Below are 17,562 nucleotides of genomic sequence, written 5' to 3'. Positions count from 1 at the left end.
ACGCCGTCTTGGGCATTTGCTAAGGTGTTGCACGGGGACTCGCATAGCACAAAGTAACGTAAGCGTAAAGGATTGCATCTGATTACTTACCATAAAAGCCTGTAGGCGCAGCAGAAAATCATTCAGCTTCCCAGGAACGCTCGCACAACCTCTAGTACATCAAGGGCTAGATGTCTTAGGACATTGGAATTTTTTAAGATTCATTGGGGACAGTGAAGTTGCAACAATCAAATAATGGTTGGAATAAGCCATCTGGTCTAATATTCTAGCAAATGTCGTTTTTTTGGCTTTCCTGTTTAATTTAAAGCATTCTTACCTCATTGAACGAAATGTTGAGCTGTCAGCATAGGCGTCGTTCCTCTACTGTCACATTAGTTAAATGCCCTGTCCCCTCGCTTTTGTCAATAACTCTCAACAGAAGACGTTTAATGATCCCTTTGGGCCCCTAATAATGTTCTCGTATGCTATATTAGAACACTGCAAGATTGATAGCCTCATGAAGAAAATCGGAATGCCAGCAGCTTTTAAACAGTAGAATAATCCCTGTACCTTGAAAATGGTAAAGCTGCAATGTGTGGAACCCCGGAGGCCGCCATTTTGGAGTTCAAACATGCCCCAATGCCGGGGAAACGAGGTGGGTGGGTTGGCGGCAGAGCGTGAATTGGAGAAGGTTCCGCTCTTGCGGCAGGCCAGTTGAGTGCTTCAAAACTTTGCCTAATCTTGGCTTTATAGGAGCCAGGAGCGTAGCCCGACTGCCTTCCCAGCAATGTCCTTTTTTAAAATAATGAAATAAATAGATAAGTAAATATAAAAACAAAAAACAAAGTAAGACTAAATTGTGGTACCCTCTAGCCTGCTGGAAGAGGGGATGTGGACTGTTTTTCGCCTTCAACTTGAGCCTGTCGTGCTGAAGCAATACTTTAGTTAGCGGCATAGACCACAGCAGCAGTTTTTAAAGTCTGTATCACTTACCATCTGAGAGCTAAGCCAGATGGCAGCAAAAATGCTGTTGTGACATCTTCCTGTGCCATTGGAACAGAGTGGCATAGCGTTATAAAAAGTTTCTGAAGAAAGAAACTGGAACTAGTGGGGCATATTTAAGAGAGGCTTGCACTGCAGTTGCGTGACTTCTAGTGACGCAACAGCGGTCAGACCTTTAACCATATCTAGGAGATCACGCAAAGCCACTTGGCGTGGCTTTGAATAGTCCCGTAGATAGTGATTAAGGCAAGGCATTGTAAAGCGGTGCGCTGGCTTACTCTGCATTAGGGAGGCGATCCAAGGGCTTTGCAGTGTGTGTTCCAACGCAACACCCATGTTGTTAGACGCATCCCCAAATTTACAGAGCCATGTAAATCTGGGAATGCACCAACACCTTACCCCTCCCCAGGGGAGGGTCAGTGAGGAGAAATATCTTTATTTCTCTTTGTTGTTTCCCCTTTCTATGTGTGCTGCGTTTTGCAGCACGCATAGGAAAAGGGAAAAGCCTCCCAAGATTGTTTTTGTGTAGGAAGGTGCCTCTTCCTTCACAAAAACAATTTTGCCTACAACGCAGACAACCTTGCACCATGGTGCAAGGTTGCCGGCGCTGGCTCTAGGCAGTCAAAATGGCTCCAGCGCAGTGGAAAAGGACAGTATTGCATACATATAACACATTATTGCCCGTTTTCTTTGACACAGGGCACAGCAATGTGACTTGCTGTGCTGCCCTGCGCCAAAATGTCGTAAATCTGCCCCAGTGTTTGTAAGTGTCAGAGAGTTGTTGCAGAAAAGCCCTGATCTGGAAAGGAAGGGCAGAGTTGTATTTATGAAACAACTGTCTTTTGTTGATGGCTGTTCCTTTCTTCATTTGAGGAAGGGCTGGATGACGGATACATTCACTGAAATGTTCGGTTCCTATTCTGAAGAATACTAGGATCAAAATTGTCCCGACAAGGATTCACTCCCCGGTGAACGGAATCTTCTGTACAAGAAAAATAAACCGTGTTTTGGATACTTCTATAATACAGAGATGCCTAAAAGTCATGGGGCCTGGAAAAGCTGCATATGTTCAAAGCGGCTGGTAGGACAAGGTGTTGCTGATGTGAAGGCTTTCTTTGATGTCCAGGTATTCAGAGCTCATCTGAAAGTGGTAGGTTCCGTTGTAACCCGTGGTTCCTGCGGAATGCCATCGCCTTGTAAGGGTCTTACACATGAACTGGGGGAGAGTTACTTTGTTTGGGGAGACTGATTGAAGACATTGCCATACATTTGATCTGTGGTGCAACTTTTCAAAATGTAAAGGTAGGTTGCTTGCTACACCGTTTGTTTCCATACTTGCAAACCTACCAGGTCGTTTCTCATTCACTAGCAATCAGTATCACGCTTTTGGCACATTGAAAGGTCATAATCTGAACCAAATATTCTGATTGAAAACTGTCTTCCTGCAAAATCCTGTGGAACCTGCCGTTTTGTTTCAAGTTTTCCCCATTTTCCCTTGTGTAAGGCATTGCAGTAGTCCAAATGAGTGCTAATTAATGCTCTGCCTCTTAACATGTAAATCGATTTGCGTCAGGAAGTTGAACATCTCACCAAGATATCTGAGGATGAAACTACCAGAGAAATCCATGTCTTGGCTTGAGCTTCAAAATGAAGGCTGTGAACAAGAATAATTCCCAGTGTTTTCACCACCTACACTTTCAGCACAGTATGATGTGAACTCAGAGGGCAAGTGTGTGCTGCTTTACTTGAACAGAGTAAGCGCTCTGGTGATTCTGTCCGATCTCCAGTAAAATTCACCCACTTCGTGCAGTCTGATAATGCGTAGCCATCTTGAAATGGTAATAATTGTCATTTAGTGCAGTGCCGAAAGCTCTGGAAGTAACGGTAGATTGTCTTTTTTGTGAGTTTACCAACTGTTTCTCTTACTTTTTAAACAAGTTAAAATGTGTTTGTTGCGGTAAACGAGAGCAGGAAAGGAAAGTATGGCTGCCGTTTCTTTACCTGTTTGAACTTTAACTTTCATACTGTAGTCCTCTGTCTGTTTCAGGAGCAGCCAACAGGTAACCTGTGTGTGTGTGTGTGTCTGTGTGTGAGACAGGGCCGGGAAAAGGCAGGCTGAATTTGATTGGTGGCTGATTTCTGATATGCAAATTTTTAAAGCATTGTGTCACCCGAGTTCTAGGGAGAACTCTTTCTTGCACAGAAATGCACGCGCATCTGCTGAATGCTATTTTGTGGTCTTATCTATATATTTATATGTTTTTTGACTTGATGCCCAACAGGTGCTTACTGTAGGTAAGAAGGGTTTCCACTTTTTCTGTCTGTGTGAGCTGGAAGTGGTTCAGGCAAGACTATACTTTCAGGGATCATTTCTATAGTTTTTAACTGAGGAAATGTGTTCGAAAGTGTCTGGTCTTCGCTAACCACGAGGAAGAGTTGTAGTGTTTTCTTCTGAGCGCGAAGCCAGTGGACAGTGTTGCATTTGTGCAGCTGCTGTCTGCTATTGATGAACGTTCCTCTCTTCTTTTACGAAGAACTGGAGGAAGGAAACACAAACTGAGTGGTTAGCTTCTTGTTTCAGTTTAAGAGAGTACAGCATTTTAAACTTCTTTTCTTGGATATTTGATGGTTGCCAGATTCTCACTTGACTTGTATTTGCAATCACCTCTTTTGGGCTTTTTTGGGGCTTTCTTTTATAAACTGAGCTTTTCAAACGGTCTTTCTAATCGTAATTTGGTACATTTAAGTAAGGAGGGTCTTTTCAAATGGACCCGGGGAAGGGGAAGATTTACTCACCTCTTACGCAACTCAGCAGGACAACTTGAGGATAAAACGTAGAGAAACAAAGATATTTCTCCTTGTTGCTCCTCAGTTGGGAAGGCGTACGCGTTCCCAGGTTTACTACTCTTAGTAAATCTGGGAATGCATGAAAGAGCATGGGTGGATGCCTAAGATCACCCACTCCCTACCCATGGAACGCCTTCCCGGCAAACAGTAACGCAAGGCAGCGACTTGCGCTGCCATGGGTTACTCTAGATTTATTAAGACATGCAATGCCACGCAAGGTGGCCTTGCGTGGTTTAGTAAACCTCACTGATGCCCTGGTGTTGCCTTACGCTGTGATAACGCAAGCGTTTCATAAATCTGGGCCTCTATGTTTGATCTATTTTTAGAGTTTAGACATCTTCCACACAATTAGTGCCGCTCAGTGGCTTATCGCCCTGTCGAATTGACGTGGGGAAAAGGGGCTTTCTAATGCTAGTTAGTCTTTTTAGACTAAAACCAAGAGTAACACCCTGGTCACAGGTCCTAAAATGTATAAGGCTGTTGAGGATCTTAGACCGATGAGGACAAAGAACGCCGTCTTGGGCATTTGCTAAGGTGTTGCACGGGGACTCGCATAGCACAAAGTAACGTAAGCGTAAAGGATTGCATCTGATTACTTACCATAAAAGCCTGTAGGCGCAGCAGAAAATCATTCAGCTTCCCAGGAACGCTCGCACAACCTCTAGTACATCAAGGGCTAGATGTCTTAGGACATTGGAATTTTTTAAGATTCATTGGGGACAGTGAAGTTGCAACAATCAAATAATGGTTGGAATAAGCCATCTGGTCTAATATTCTAGCAAATGTCGTTTTTTTGGCTTTCCTGTTTAATTTAAAGCATTCTTACCTCATTGAACGAAATGTTGAGCTGTCAGCATAGGCGTCGTTCCTCTGCTGTCACATTAGTTAAATGCCCTGTCCCCTCGCTTTTGTCAATAACTCTCAACAGAAGACGTTTAATGATCCCTTTGGGCCCCTAATAATGTTCTCGTATGCTATATTAGAACACTGCAAGATTGATAGCCTCATGAAGAAAATCGGAATGCCAGCAGCTTTTAAACAGTAGAATAATCCCTGTACCTTGAAAATGGTAAAGCTGCAATGTGTGGAACCCCGGAGGCCGCCATTTTGGAGTTCAAACATGCCCCAATGCCGGGGAAACGAGGTGGGTGGGTTGGCGGCAGAGCGTGAATTGGAGAAGGTTCCGCTCTGGCGGCAGGCCAGTTGAGTGCTTCAAAACTTTGCCTAATCTTGGCTTTATAGGAGCCAGGAGCGTAGCCCGACTGCCTTCCCAGCAATGTCCTTTTTTTAAATAATGAAATAAATAGATAAGTAAATATAAAAACAAAAAACAAAGTAAGACTAAATTGTGGTACCCTCTAGCCTGCTGGAAGAGGGGATGTGGACTGTTTTTCGCCTTCAACTTGAGCCTGTCGTGCTGAAGCAATACTTTAGTTAGCGGCATAGACCACAGCAGCAGTTTTTAAAGTCTGTATCACTTACCATCTGAGAGCTAAGCCAGATGGCAGCAAAAATGCTGTTGTGACATCTTCCTGTGCCACTGGAACAGAGTGGCATAGCGTTATAAAAAGTTTCTGAAGAAAGAAACTGGAACTAGTGGGGCATATTTAAGAGAGGCTTGCACTGCAGTTGCGTGACTTCTAGTGACGCAACAGCGGTCAGACCTTTTAACCATATCTAGGAGATCACGCAAAGCCACTTGGCGTGGCTTTGAATAGTCCCGTAGATAGTGATTAAGGCAAGGCATTGTAAAGCGGTGCGCTGGCTTACTCTGCATTAGGGAGGCGATCCAAGGGCTTTGCAGTGTGTGTTCCAACGCAACACCCATGTTGTTAGACGCATCCCCAAATTTACAGAGCCATGTAAATCTGGGAATGCACCAACACCTTACCCCTCCCCAGGGGAGGGTCAGTGAGGAGAAATATCTTTATTTCTCTTTGTTGTTTCCCCTTTCTATGTGTGCTGCGTTTTGCAGCACGCATAGGAAAAGGGAAAAGCCTCCCAAGATTGTTTTTGTGTAGGAAGGTGCCTCTTCCTTCACAAAAACAATTTTGCCTACAACGCAGACAACCTTGCACCATGGTGCAAGGTTGCCGGCGCTGGCTCTAGGCAGTCAAAATGGCTCCAGCGCAGTGGAAAAGGACAGTATTGCATACATATAACACATTATTGCCCGTTTTCTTTGACACAGGGCACAGCAATGTGACTTGCTGTGCTGCCCTGCGCCAAAATGTCGTAAATCTGCCCCAGTGTTTGTAAGTGTCAGAGAGTTGTTGCAGAAAAGCCCTGATCTGGAAAGGAAGGGCAGAGTTGTATTTATGAAACAACTGTCTTTTGTTGATGGCTGTTCCTTTCTTCATTTGAGGAAGGGCTGGATGACGGATACATTCACTGAAATGTTCGGTTCCTATTCTGAAGAATACTAGGATCAAAATTGTCCCGACAAGGATTCACTCCCCGGTGAACGGAATCTTCTGTACAAGAAAAATAAACCGTGTTTTGGATACTTCTATAATACAGAGATGCCTAAAAGTCATGGGGCCTGGAAAAGCTGCATATGTTCAAAGCGGCTGGTAGGACAAGGTGTTGCTGATGTGAAGGCTTTCTTTGATGTCCAGGTATTCAGAGCTCATCTGAAAGTGGTAGGTTCCGTTGTAACCCGTGGTTCCTGCGGAATGCCATCGCCTTGTAAGGGTCTTACACGTGAACTGGGGGAGAGTTACTTTGTTTGGGGAGACTGATTGAAGACATTGCCATACATTTGATCTGTGGTGCAACTTTTCAAAATGTAAAGGTAGGTTGCTTGCTACACCTTTTGTTTCCATACTTGCAAACCTACCAGGTCGTTTCTCATTCACTAGCAATCAGTATCACGCTTTTGGCACATTGAAAGGTCATAATCTGAACCAAATATTCTGATTGAAAACTGTCTTCCTGCAAAATCCTGTGGAACCTGCCGTTTTGTTTCAAGTTTTCCCCATTTTCCCTTGTGTAAGGCATTGCAGTAGTCCAAATGAGTGCTAATTAATGCTCTGCCTCTTAACATGTAAATCGATTTGCGTCAGGAAGTTGAACATCTCACCAAGATATCTGAGGATGAAACTACCAGAGAAATCCATGTCTTGGCTTGAGCTTCAAAATGAAGGCTGTGAACAAGAATAATTCCCAGTGTTTTCACCACCTACACTTTCAGCACAGTATGATGTGAACTCAGAGGGCAAGTGTGTGCTGCTTTACTTGAACAGAGTAAGCGCTCTGGTGATTCTGTCCGATCTCCAGTAAAATTCACCCACTTCGTGCAGTCTGATAATGCGTAGCCATCTTGAAATGGTAATAATTGTCATTTAGTGCAGTGCCGAAAGCTCTGGAAGTAACGGTAGACTGTCTTTTTTGTGAGTTTACCAACTGTTTCTCTTACTTTTTAAACAAGTTAAAATGTGTTTGTTGCGGTAAACGAGAGCAGGAAAGGAAAGTATGGCTGCCGTTTCTTTACCTGTTTGAACTTTAACTTTCATACTGTAGTCCTCTGTCTGTTTCAGGAGCAGCCAACAGGTAACCTGTGTGTGTGTGTGTGTGTCTGTGTGTGAGACAGGGCCGGGAAAAGGCAGGCTGAATTTGATTGGTGGCTGATTTCTGATATGCACATTTTTAAAGCATTGTGTCACCCGAGTTCTAGGGAGAACTCTTTCTTGCACAGAAATGCACGCGCATCTGCTGAATGCTATTTTGTGGTCTTATCTATATATTTATATGTTTTTTGACTTGATGCCCAACAGGTGCTTACTGTAGGTAAGAAGGGTTTCCACTTTTTCTGTCTGTGTGAGCTGGAAGTGGTTCAGGCAAGACTATACTTTCAGGGATCATTTCTATAGTTTTTAACTGAGGAAATGTGTTCGAAAGTGTCTGGTCTTCGCTAACCACGAGGAAGAGTTGTAGTGTTTTCTTCTGAGCGCGAAGCCAGTGGACAGTGTTGCATTTGTGCAGCTGCTGTCTGCTATTGATGAACGTTCCTCTCTTCTTTTACGAAGAACTGGAGGAAGGAAACACAAACTGAGTGGTTAGCTTCTTGTTTCAGTTTAAGAGAGTACAGCATTTTAAACTTCTTTTCTTGGATATTTGATGGTTGCCAGATTCTCACTTGACTTGTATTTGCAATCACCTCTTTTGGGCTTTTTTGGGGCTTTCTTTTATAAACTGAGCTTTTCAAACGGTCTTTCTAATCGTAATTTGGTACATTTAAGTAAGGAGGGTCTTTTCAAATGGACCCGGGGAAGGGGAAGATTTACTCACCTCTTACGCAACTCAGCAGGACAACTTGAGGATAAAACGTAGAGAAACAAAGATATTTCTCCTTGTTGCTCCTCAGTTGGGAAGGCGTACGCGTTCCCAGGTTTACTACTCTTAGTAAATCTGGGAATGCATGAAAGAGCATGGGTGGATGCCTAAGATCACCCACTCCCTACCCATGGAACGCCTTCCCGGCAAACAGTAACGCAAGGCAGCGACTTGCGCTGCCATGGGTTACTCTAGATTTATTAAGACATGCAATGCCACGCAAGGTGGCCTTGCGTGGTTTAGTAAACCTCACTGATGCCCTGGTGTTGCCTTACGCTGTGATAACGCAAGCGTTTCATAAATCTGGGCCTCTATGTTTGATCTATTTTTAGAGTTTAGACATCTTCCACACAATTAGTGCCGCTCAGTGGCTTATCGCCCTGTCGAATTGACGTGGGGAAAAGGGGCTTTCTAATGCTAGTTAGTCTTTTTAGACTAAAACCAAGAGTAACACCCTGGTCACAGGTCCTAAAATGTATAAGGCTGTTGAGGATCTTAGACCGATGAGGACAAAGAACGCCGTCTTGGGCATTTGCTAAGGTGTTGCACGGGGACTCGCATAGCACAAAGTAACGTAAGCGTAAAGGATTGCATCTGATTACTTACCATAAAAGCCTGTAGGCGCAGCAGAAAATCATTCAGCTTCCCAGGAACGCTCGCACAACCTCTAGTACATCAAGGGCTAGATGTCTTAGGACATTGGAATTTTTTAAGATTCATTGGGGACAGTGAAGTTGCAACAATCAAATAATGGTTGGAATAAGCCATCTGGTCTAATATTCTAGCAAATGTCGTTTTTTTGGCTTTCCTGTTTAATTTAAAGCATTCTTACCTCATTGAACGAAATGTTGAGCTGTCAGCATAGGCGTCGTTCCTCTGCTGTCACATTAGTTAAATGCCCTGTCCCCTCGCTTTTGTCAATAACTCTCAACAGAAGACGTTTAATGATCCCTTTGGGCCCCTAATAATGTTCTCGTATGCTATATTAGAACACTGCAAGATTGATAGCCTCATGAAGAAAATCGGAATGCCAGCAGCTTTTAAACAGTAGAATAATCCCTGTACCTTGAAAATGGTAAAGCTGCAATGTGTGGAACCCCGGAGGCCGCCATTTTGGAGTTCAAACATGCCCCAATGCCGGGGAAACGAGGTGGGTGGGTTGGCGGCAGAGCGTGAATTGGAGAAGGTTCCGCTCTGGCGGCAGGCCAGTTGAGTGCTTCAAAACTTTGCCTAATCTTGGCTTTATAGGAGCCAGGAGCGTAGCCCGACTGCCTTCCCAGCAATGTCCTTTTTTAAAATAATGAAATAAATAGATAAGTAAATATAAAAACAAAAAACAAAGTAAGACTAAATTGTGGTACCCTCTAGCCTGCTGGAAGAGGGGATGTGGACTGTTTTTCGCCTTCAACTTGAGCCTGTCGTGCTGAAGCAATACTTTAGTTAGCGGCATAGACCACAGCAGCAGTTTTTAAAGTCTGTATCACTTACCATCTGAGAGCTAAGCCAGATGGCAGCAAAAATGCTGTTGTGACATCTTCCTGTGCCACTGGAACAGAGTGGCATAGCGTTATAAAAAGTTTCTGAAGAAAGAAACTGGAACTAGTGGGGCATATTTAAGAGAGGCTTGCACTGCAGTTGCGTGACTTCTAGTGACGCAACAGCGGTCAGACCTTTTAACCATATCTAGGAGATCACGCAAAGCCACTTGGCGTGGCTTTGAATAGTCCCGTAGATAGTGATTAAGGCAAGGCATTGTAAAGCGGTGCGCTGGCTTACTCTGCATTAGGGAGGCGATCCAAGGGCTTTGCAGTGTGTGTTCCAACGCAACACCCATGTTGTTAGACGCATCCCCAAATTTACAGAGCCATGTAAATCTGGGAATGCACCAACACCTTACCCCTCCCCAGGGGAGGGTCAGTGAGGAGAAATATCTTTATTTCTCTTTGTTGTTTCCCCTTTCTATGTGTGCTGCGTTTTGCAGCACGCATAGGAAAAGGGAAAAGCCTCCCAAGATTGTTTTTGTGTAGGAAGGTGCCTCTTCCTTCACAAAAACAATTTTGCCTACAACGCAGACAACCTTGCACCATGGTGCAAGGTTGCCGGCGCTGGCTCTAGGCAGTCAAAATGGCTCCAGCGCAGTGGAAAAGGACAGTATTGCATACATATAACACATTATTGCCCGTTTTCTTTGACACAGGGCACAGCAATGTGACTTGCTGTGCTGCCCTGCGCCAAAATGTCGTAAATCTGCCCCAGTGTTTGTAAGTGTCAGAGAGTTGTTGCAGAAAAGCCCTGATCTGGAAAGGAAGGGCAGAGTTGTATTTATGAAACAACTGTCTTTTGTTGATGGCTGTTCCTTTCTTCATTTGAGGAAGGGCTGGATGACGGATACATTCACTGAAATGTTCGGTTCCTATTCTGAAGAATACTAGGATCAAAATTGTCCCGACAAGGATTCACTCCCCGGTGAACGGAATCTTCTGTACAAGAAAAATAAACCGTGTTTTGGATACTTCTATAATACAGAGATGCCTAAAAGTCATGGGGCCTGGAAAAGCTGCATATGTTCAAAGCGGCTGGTAGGACAAGGTGTTGCTGATGTGAAGGCTTTCTTTGATGTCCAGGTATTCAGAGCTCATCTGAAAGTGGTAGGTTCCGTTGTAACCCGTGGTTCCTGCGGAATGCCATCGCCTTGTAAGGGTCTTACACGTGAACTGGGGGAGAGTTACTTTGTTTGGGGAGACTGATTGAAGACATTGCCATACATTTGATCTGTGGTGCAACTTTTCAAAATGTAAAGGTAGGTTGCTTGCTACACCTTTTGTTTCCATACTTGCAAACCTACCAGGTCGTTTCTCATTCACTAGCAATCAGTATCACGCTTTTGGCACATTGAAAGGTCATAATCTGAACCAAATATTCTGATTGAAAACTGTCTTCCTGCAAAATCCTGTGGAACCTGCCGTTTTGTTTCAAGTTTTCCCCATTTTCCCTTGTGTAAGGCATTGCAGTAGTCCAAATGAGTGCTAATTAATGCTCTGCCTCTTAACATGTAAATCGATTTGCGTCAGGAAGTTGAACATCTCACCAAGATATCTGAGGATGAAACTACCAGAGAAATCCATGTCTTGGCTTGAGCTTCAAAATGAAGGCTGTGAACAAGAATAATTCCCAGTGTTTTCACCACCTACACTTTCAGCACAGTATGATGTGAACTCAGAGGGCAAGTGTGTGCTGCTTTACTTGAACAGAGTAAGCGCTCTGGTGATTCTGTCCGATCTCCAGTAAAATTCACCCACTTCGTGCAGTCTGATAATGCGTAGCCATCTTGAAATGGTAATAATTGTCATTTAGTGCAGTGCCGAAAGCTCTGGAAGTAACGGTAGACTGTCTTTTTTGTGAGTTTACCAACTGTTTCTCTTACTTTTTAAACAAGTTAAAATGTGTTTGTTGCGGTAAACGAGAGCAGGAAAGGAAAGTATGGCTGCCGTTTCTTTACCTGTTTGAACTTTAACTTTCATACTGTAGTCCTCTGTCTGTTTCAGGAGCAGCCAACAGGTAACCTGTGTGTGTGTGTGTGTGTCTGTGTGTGAGACAGGGCCGGGAAAAGGCAGGCTGAATTTGATTGGTGGCTGATTTCTGATATGCAAATTTTTAAAGCATTGTGTCACCCGAGTTCTAGGGAGAACTCTTTCTTGCACAGAAATGCACGCGCATCTGCTGAATGCTATTTTGTGGTCTTATCTATATATTTATATGTTTTTTGACTTGATGCCCAACAGGTGCTTACTGTAGGTAAGAAGGGTTTCCACTTTTTCTGTCTGTGTGAGCTGGAAGTGGTTCAGGCAAGACTATACTTTCAGGGATCATTTCTATAGTTTTTAACTGAGGAAATGTGTTCGAAAGTGTCTGGTCTTCGCTAACCACGAGGAAGAGTTGTAGTGTTTTCTTCTGAGCGCGAAGCCAGTGGACAGTGTTGCATTTGTGCAGCTGCTGTCTGCTATTGATGAACGTTCCTCTCTTCTTTTATGAAGAACTGGAGGAAGGAAACACAAACTGAGTGGTTAGCTTCTTGTTTCAGTTTAAGAGAGTACAGCATTTTAAACTTCTTTTCTTGGATATTTGATGGTTGCCAGATTCTCACTTGACTTGTATTTGCAATCACCTCTTTTGGGCTTTTTTGGGGCTTTCTTTTATAAACTGAGCTTTTCAAACGGTCTTTCTAATCGTAATTTGGTACATTTAAGTAAGGAGGGTCTTTTCAAATGGACACGGGGAAGGGGAAGATTTACTCACCTCTTACGCAACTCAGCAGGACAACTTGAGGATAAAACGTAGAGAAACAAAGATATTTCTCCTTGTTGCTCCTCAGTTGGGAAGGCGTACGCGTTCCCAGGTTTACTACTCTTAGTAAATCTGGGAATGCATGAAAGAGCATGGGTGGATGCCTAAGATCACCCACTCCCTACCCATGGAACGCCTTCCCGGCAAACAGTAACGCAAGGCAGCGACTTGCGCTGCCATGGGTTACTCTAGATTTATTAAGACATGCAATGCCACGCAAGGTGGCCTTGCGTGGTTTAGTAAACCTCACTGATGCCCTGGTGTTGCCTTACGCTGTGATAACGCAAGCGTTTCATAAATCTGGGCCTCTATGTTTGATCTATTTTTAGAGTTTAGACATCTTCCACACAATTAGTGCCGCTCAGTGGCTTATCGCCCTGTCGAATTGACGTGGGGAAAAGGGGCTTTCTAATGCTAGTTAGTCTTTTTAGACTAAAACCAAGAGTAACACCCTGGTCACAGGTCCTAAAATGTATAAGGCTGTTGAGGATCTTAGACCGATGAGGACAAAGAACGCCGTCTTGGGCATTTGCTAAGGTGTTGCACGGGGACTCGCATAGCACAAAGTAACGTAAGCGTAAAGGATTGCATCTGATTACTTACCATAAAAGCCTGTAGGCGCAGCAGAAAATCATTCAGCTTCCCAGGAACGCTCGCACAACCTCTAGTACATCAAGGGCTAGATGTCTTAGGACATTGGAATTTTTTAAGATTCATTGGGGACAGTGAAGTTGCAACAATCAAATAATGGTTGGAATAAGCCATCTGGTCTAATATTCTAGCAAATGTCGTTTTTTTGGCTTTCCTGTTTAATTTAAAGCATTCTTACCTCATTGAACGAAATGTTGAGCTGTCAGCATAGGCGTCGTTCCTCTGCTGTCACATTAGTTAAATGCCCTGTCCCCTCGCTTTTGTCAATAACTCTCAACAGAAGACGTTTAATGATCCCTTTGGGCCCCTAATAATGTTCTCGTATGCTATATTAGAACACTGCAAGATTGATAGCCTCATGAAGAAAATCGGAATGCCAGCAGCTTTTAAACAGTAGAATAATCCCTGTACCTTGAAAATGGTAAAGCTGCAATGTGTGGAACCCTGGAGGCCGCCATTTTGGAGTTCAAACATGCCCCAATGCCGGGGAAACGAGGTGGGTGGGTTGGCGGCAGAGCGTGAATTGGAGAAGGTTCCGCTCTGGCGGCAGGCCAGTTGAGTGCTTCAAAACTTTGCCTAATCTTGGCTTTATAGGAGCCAGGAGCGTAGCCCGACTGCCTTCCCAGCAATGTCCTTTTTTAAAATAATGAAATAAATAGATAAGTAAATATAAAAACAAAAAACAAAGTAAGACTAAATTGTGGTACCCTCTAGCCTGCTGGAAGAGGGGATGTGGACTGTTTTTCGCCTTCAACTTGAGCCTGTCGTGCTGAAGCAATACTTTAGTTAGCGGCATAGACCACAGCAGCAGTTTTTAAAGTCTGTATCACTTACCATCTGAGAGCTAAGCCAGATGGCAGCAAAAATGCTGTTGTGACATCTTCCTGTGCCACTGGAACAGAGTGGCATAGCGTTATAAAAAGTTTCTGAAGAAAGAAACTGGAACTAGTGGGGCATATTTAAGAGAGGCTTGCACTGCAGTTGCGTGACTTCTAGTGACGCAACAGCGGTCAGACCTTTTAACCATATCTAGGAGATCACGCAAAGCCACTTGGCGTGGCTTTGAATAGTCCCGTAGATAGTGATTAAGGCAAGGCATTGTAAAGCGGTGCGCTGGCTTACTCTGCATTAGGGAGGCGATCCAAGGGCTTTGCAGTGTGTGTTCCAACGCAACACCCATGTTGTTAGACGCATCCCCAAATTTACAGAGCCATGTAAATCTGGGAATGCACCAACACCTTACCCCTCCCCAGGGGAGGGTCAGTGAGGAGAAATATCTTTATTTCTCTTTGTTGTTTCCCCTTTCTATGTGTGCTGCGTTTTGCAGCACGCATAGGAAAAGGGAAAAGCCTCCCAAGATTGTTTTTGTGTAGGAAGGTGCCTCTTCCTTCACAAAAACAATTTTGCCTACAACGCAGACAACCTTGCACCATGGTGCAAGGTTGCCGGCGCTGGCTCTAGGCAGTCAAAATGGCTCCAGCGCAGTGGAAAAGGACAGTATTGCATACATATAACACATTATTGCCCGTTTTCTTTGACACAGGGCACAGCAATGTGACTTGCTGTGCTGCCCTGCGCCAAAATGTCGTAAATCTGCCCCAGTGTTTGTAAGTGTCAGAGAGTTGTTGCAGAAAAGCCCTGATCTGGAAAGGAAGGGCAGAGTTGTATTTATGAAACAACTGTCTTTTGTTGATGGCTGTTCCTTTCTTCATTTGAGGAAGGGCTGGATGACGGATACATTCACTGAAATGTTCGGTTCCTATTCTGAAGAATACTAGGATCAAAATTGTCCCGACAAGGATTCACTCCCCGGTGAACGGAATCTTCTGTACAAGAAAAATAAACCGTGTTTTGGATACTTCTATAATACAGAGATGCCTAAAAGTCATGGGGCCTGGAAAAGCTGCATATGTTCAAAGCGGCTGGTAGGACAAGGTGTTGCTGATGTGAAGGCTTTCTTTGATGTCCAGGTATTCAGAGCTCATCTGAAAGTGGTAGGTTCCGTTGTAACCCGTGGTTCCTGCGGAATGCCATCGCCTTGTAAGGGTCTTACACGTGAACTGGGGGAGAGTTACTTTGTTTGGGGAGACTGATTGAAGACATTGCCATACATTTGATCTGTGGTGCAACTTTTCAAAATGTAAAGGTAGGTTGCTTGCTACACCTTTTGTTTCCATACTTGCAAACCTACCAGGTCGTTTCTCATTCACTAGCAATCAGTATCACGCTTTCGGCACATTGAAAGGTCATAATCTGAACCAAATATTCTGATTGAAAACTGTCTTCCTGCAAAATCCTGTGGAACCTGCCGTTTTGTTTCAAGTTTTCCCCATTTTCCCTTGTGTAAGGCATTGCAGTAGTCCAAATGAGTGCTAATTAATGCTCTGCCTCTTAACATGTAAATCGATTTGCGTCAGGAAGTTGAACATCTCACCAAGATATCTGAGGATGAAACTACCAGAGAAATCCATGTCTTGGCTTGAGCTTCAAAATGAAGGCTGTGAACAAGAATAATTCCCAGTGTTTTCACCACCTACACTTTCAGCACAGTATGATGTGAACTCAGAGGGCAAGTGTGTGCTGCTTTACTTGAACAGAGTAAGCGCTCTGGTGATTCTGTCCGATCTCCAGTAAAATGCACCCACTTCGTGCAGTCTGATAATGCGTAGCCATCTTGAAATGGTAATAATTGTCATTTAGTGCAGTGCCGAAAGCTCTGGAAGTAACGGTAGACTGTCTTTTTTGTGAGTTTACCAACTGTTTCTCTTACTTTTTAAACAAGTTAAAATGTGTTTGTTGCGGTAAACGAGAGCAGGAAAGGAAAGTATGGCTGCCGTTTCTTTACCTGTTTGAACTTTAACTTTCATACTGTAGTCCTCTGTCTGTTTCAGGAGCAGCCAACAGGTAACCTGTGTGTGTGTGTGTGTGTCTGTGTGTGAGACAGGGCCGGGAAAAGGCAGGCTGAATTTGATTGGTGGCTGATTTCTGATATGCAAATTTTTAAAGCATTGTGTCACCCGAGTTCTAGGGAGAACTCTTTCTTGCACAGAAATGCACGCACATCTGCTGAATGCTATTTTGTGGTCTTATCTATATATTTATATGTTTTTTGACTTGATGCCCAACAGGTGCTTACTGTAGGTAAGAAGGGTTTCCACTTTTTCTGTCTGTGTGAGCTGGAAGTGGTTCAGGCAAGACTATACTTTCAGGGATCATTTCTATAGTTTTTAACTGAGGAAATGTGTTCGAAAGTGTCTGGTCTTCGCTAACCACGAGGAAGAGTTGTAGTGTTTTCTTCTGAGCGCGAAGCCAGTGGACAGTGTTGCATTTGTACAGCTGCTGTCTGCTATTGATGAACGTTCCTCTTTTCTTTTACGAAGAACTGGAGGAAGGAAACACAAACTGAGTGGTTAGCTTCTTGTTTCAGTTTAAGAGAGTACAGCATTTTAAACTTCTTTTCTTGGATATTTGATGGTTGCCAGATTCTCACTTGACTTGTATTTGCAATCACCTCTTTTGGGCTTTTTTGGGGCTTTCTTTTATAAACTGAGCTTTTCAAACGGTTTTTCTAATCGTAATTTGGTACATTTAAGTAAGGAGGGTCTTTTCAAATGGACACGGGGAAGGGGAAGATTTACTCACCTCTTACGCAACTCAGCAGGACAACTTGAGGATAAAACGTAGAGAAACAAAGATATTTCTCCTTGTTGCTCCTCAGTTGGGAAGGCGTACGCGTTCCCAGGTTTACTACTCTTAGTAAATCTGGGAATGCATGAAAGAGCATGGGTGGATGCCTAAGATCACCCACTCCCTACCCATGGAACGCCTTCCCGGCAAACAGTAACGCAAGGCAGCGACTTGCGCTGCCATGGGTTACTCTAGATTTATTAAGACATGCAATGCCACGCAAGGTGGCCTTGCGTGGTTTAGTAAACCTCACTGATGCCCTGGTGTTGCCTTACGCTGTGATAACGCAAGCGTTTCATAAATCTGGGCCTCTATGTTTGATCTATTTTTAGAGTTTAGACATCTTCCACACAATTAGTGCCGCTCAGTGGCTTATCGCCCTGTCGAATTGACGTGGGGAAAAGGGGCTTTCTAATGCTAGTTAGTCTTTTTAGACTAAAACCAAGAGTAACACCCTGGTCACAGGTCCTAAAATGTATAAGGCTGTTGAGGATCTTAGACCGATGAGGACAAAGAACGCCGTCTTGGGCATTTGCTAAGGTGTTGCACGGGGACTCGCATAGCACAAAGTAACGTAAGCGTAAAGGATTGCATCTGATTACTTACCATAAAAGCCTGTAGGCGCAGCAGAAAATCATTCAGCTTCCCAGGAACGCTCGCACAACCTCTAGTACATCAAGGGCTAGATGTCTTAGGACATTGGAATTTTTTAAGATT

At 43.9% G+C, this 17,562-nt stretch overlaps 4 non-coding genes across 4 annotated transcripts; all 4 read left to right on the top strand.

Annotated features, from left to right (window-relative positions):
- The first annotated feature begins 3,328 nt into the window (after positions 1 to 3,328).
- On the top strand, positions 3,329 to 3,546 carry LOC138286004 (small nucleolar RNA U3). Its single transcript, XR_011201703.1, has one exon. It is a non-coding gene; the product is annotated as a small nucleolar RNA U3 (small nucleolar RNA).
- Positions 3,547 to 7,669: 4,123 nt separating this feature from the next.
- Positions 7,670 to 7,887, top strand: LOC138286003 (small nucleolar RNA U3). The gene has a single exon (XR_011201702.1). It is a non-coding gene; the product is annotated as a small nucleolar RNA U3 (small nucleolar RNA).
- A 4,123-nt stretch (positions 7,888 to 12,010) lies between these two features.
- Positions 12,011 to 12,228, top strand: LOC138285993 (small nucleolar RNA U3). Its single transcript, XR_011201693.1, has one exon. It is a non-coding gene; the product is annotated as a small nucleolar RNA U3 (small nucleolar RNA).
- Positions 12,229 to 16,351: 4,123 nt separating this feature from the next.
- On the top strand, positions 16,352 to 16,569 carry LOC138286172 (small nucleolar RNA U3). The gene has a single exon (XR_011201862.1). It is a non-coding gene; the product is annotated as a small nucleolar RNA U3 (small nucleolar RNA).
- The last annotated feature ends 993 nt before the right edge of the window (positions 16,570 to 17,562 follow it).

This window comes from Pleurodeles waltl, chromosome 3_1 (assembly GCF_031143425.1).
Source record: "Pleurodeles waltl isolate 20211129_DDA chromosome 3_1, aPleWal1.hap1.20221129, whole genome shotgun sequence".
NCBI lineage: Eukaryota > Metazoa > Chordata > Amphibia > Caudata > Salamandridae > Pleurodeles > Pleurodeles waltl.
Note: the sequence above shows the minus strand (reverse complement) of the source record. Positions and strands in the feature narration are given on the sequence as shown.